Source organism: Sapajus apella, unplaced genomic scaffold (genome assembly GCF_009761245.1).
Source record: "Sapajus apella isolate SASKATOON/1434 unplaced genomic scaffold, GSC_monkey_1.0 scaffold2, whole genome shotgun sequence".
Classification (NCBI taxonomy): domain Eukaryota; kingdom Metazoa; phylum Chordata; class Mammalia; order Primates; family Cebidae; genus Sapajus; species Sapajus apella.
Window position 1 is genome coordinate 65850440 of NW_022436942.1, and position 3199 is coordinate 65853638.

At 44.7% G+C, this 3199-nt stretch overlaps 1 protein-coding gene across 1 annotated transcript in view; it reads right to left on the reverse strand.

Annotated features, from left to right (window-relative positions):
- The window catches only part of PRDM4 (PR/SET domain 4), a 91313-nt gene that overhangs the window by 3100 nt on the left and 85014 nt on the right, over positions 1-3199 (reverse strand). The window lies entirely within an intron of this gene.

Consider the following 3199-nt stretch of genomic DNA (forward strand, 5'->3'; position numbering starts at 1 on the left):
TTTTTTGAGACACGGTCTTGCTCTGTTATCCAGGCTGGAGCGCAGTGGCACGATCACGGCTCACTGTAACCTCTGCCTCCCCAGTTCAAGCGATTCTCCTGCCTCAGCTTTCCGAGAAGCTGGGACTACAAGCACGCGCCACCATACCCGGCTAATTTTTGTATTTTTAGTAGAGATGGGTTTCACTGGCCAGGCTGGTCTCGTACTCCTGACCTCAGGTGTTCCACCCACCTCGACCTCCTAAAGTGCTGGGATTACAGGCATGGGCCACCACGCCTAGCCTTCCTAATGTCTTTAAACTTCAGTTTAGAAGTCTAATATTATTCATTTATTCAATGAATATTTACTGGCATTTGCTGTGCCAGGCACTCTGCCAGGTGTTGCAAATACTGTGGTAACAAGACCCTCATGGCTCTCGTCCTCGTGAAAATGCAAATTAACTTGAGTTCTAGAAAAATCGAGTTCCATTTTGTACACCTGATTTTGTGACTGCCTAATCTATTCATGGTATATGACTCCAGCACTTGGTAACTGGTAGCTATTATTTCTCCCACTCCTTATCAGCTAGAGGAGGAGCAAGAAAGAGAGCCTCGTGCAAGGCATAGGAGGGTACCGTAGGCTTCATTTCCTTCCCAGCACCCAAGGCCATGTAGAAAAAATGTTTATGAGCCTAAGTACAGATGACACTGAGCTGAGGGTATAACAAAAGCCTGGCATGGCCCAGAGTTCAATCCTCTGGGACCTTTAACTGAGAATAGCCAACATGCCACAGACATTTTTTCTGGCCTCTGGCAAAGAGACTTTTCTGAGTTAAATATGTTCATTAGTTCCCAACAATCAGGCTTAGAAACAGGGCTACTTAAGCTCAATCTCTTTCAATTCTCATTATAAGGAACTAATTTTACCTGCTGCCCTGGGATTTTCGTTTTTAAAGGGAATTCACAGCTTGGGCTGAAGTGGCAGAATGTCAGAAATAAGTCTTGTAAAAGAGGCTGAGCTTAGCAGGGCCAAAATAACTGGAGTCCTGGCCTACCTTCTATTATTTAATTTTTTCACTCATTTGACAAATATTAATATTTATCAAGAGCCCACCCTGCAGCAGACACCGTGCTGGGTGTGACAGCAAACCCGACAGGACTGGGCATCATGGAGCAGAAGCTGGCCCATAAGAGGGTGGCCCACATGGGGAAAAGACCTAGGGTCAAATACTCAAACCTAAGCCCATTCCTGTCTACCAGGTGAGCCCACATAAGCCTCACCAGGACTTCATAAATCAGCTCTGCTAATAAATCAGTTCATACAGCACAGTTCTCACCTGCTTGTTATTATTGCTGCATTTAAAAGATGACCTCAAAACTTAGTGATTTAGTACTTGCTACGCCTAAATTATACTCTTAAAAATGGCCAAGTTCAAGGCTGCAGTGAGTTACGATCATGCTACTGCACTCCAGCTTGGATGACAGAGTTGTAACCAGGCACCCCATTTTTTTTAAGAGAATGAGTTATTTTTTTAAATTTCGTTATCATTTTCTCTTTTCTCCTTTTCCCGTTCCCCACCTCCTACTTAGCTCTTTAGAAATGCAATTATCACCTTTTACCTTCTCTTCACCAGACACTCTCTACAGGGCAACCTTATCTAACTATGAGCTTAGATGCTCCGGAGTGGAAATCTCTCCCACCAGGAAGACTGCCTTGAGAGACGACAGTCAATTTACAACCAAGTTGTGTCTCCTACAAAACGCTGTCTCGCCTGGAGAGTATCAGGAGACAAGGGCCATTTTTACAACTTAGTTCTGCCCATGAAGGTGCCAGTTCAACCATCTAGTAGATAAGGCACTGAAGCAAGTCACATAGGCCCCTACCGCCCCCTCCCATGCATGCCATTTATGCCACATCCGCCTTTAAAAGCCCTAGCTTTCTGCCCCAGAAGTGAAGCGGTACCCTTAAGGCAGGAAGCCTATACTTCCTCCCTTAAGCTAGCTTTGGAATAAAAAGTTACTTTTTTTTTTTTTTTTTGATATGGGGTCTGCCTTCTTCACCGAGGCTGGAGTGCAATTGCGCCATCTCGGCTCACTGTAATCTCTGCCTCCTGGGTTCAAGGAATTCTCTAGCCTTAGCCTCCCAAGTAGCTGGGATTACAGGCACATGAGTTGGTGACAGAACTTGTATCAGCTCCTGTATGCCTTAATCTCAGAGTAGGAAGGTATTTGACTGGGGACTCTATAACTTCATCTTTAAAACAAAGTGTTGTGAGAACCAGGTAAAATATTGGTTATAAAGATAAATGTGTTGCAAAAAGGTCCCCGAATGGAGCCCACAGGTGGACACCCCCACTTTGACAATGCGACTGGGGAAGACCATGTGTACAGTTTACCCTGGCCACTTTTCACCATAGCAGCCACCTTCCTGTTCCTTTTGCTTGCCTCTCTCAAAGGTAGATGCATTGAGGGTAAATGACCAGGACAGGGCCACACAGCCATGAAAGAGATCAAAACCCAGAGTTTTTCTGGGATGCTAGTTTGAGACTTTCCATTCTATAGTCGTCCAGCCACTCACAAATTCTACCTGATGACCGACCTTAGCTGAGAAGCATGACATAGATACAAGGGAGTCACACTGCCTGGGTGACAATCCCAGCTACACCCCTTACTAGCAGTGTAATCTTGGGAAGGATCGCTGGTTTCCCTTGTGTAACATGGAAATAAGACCTCTCATAAAGGGATAAGTAATCACGTGAATATACACAGCGCCTTCAATGTAACAAGCACTTCGTGTTTGCCAATATTAAATCACTACCGCATACTTAGTATATAATAGGTGTTAAATGTTTCAAGGTGAGAAAGTAACATTTAGGAATGTAATGAAATGTATGGTAGGATCTCCGTGAAAAAACAAATTAATTTTGGAGAAAGCTTTAAAAAAAAAAAAGCAAACTACAAACCTCTACCATTTGTCAGCTTGAAGTCTACAACAACTGCAAGCAAAATAAAGATTGGTGGGACTTTGCTTCTGACTGACCCCTACAGTCTCAAATATTTTCTTTGCCTTTACAACGCCCGCAGGCATCGTCACAGGCAGTCCTGAAAAGCCTTCTCTCGATACTCAACACAGCCCAGCCCACCCCACGTGGATTTGTCGCCCGGCCGCTTCCGCTTCCATTGTGTCCCGTCCCATTTTCCCTTCGGCGTCTCCATATGAC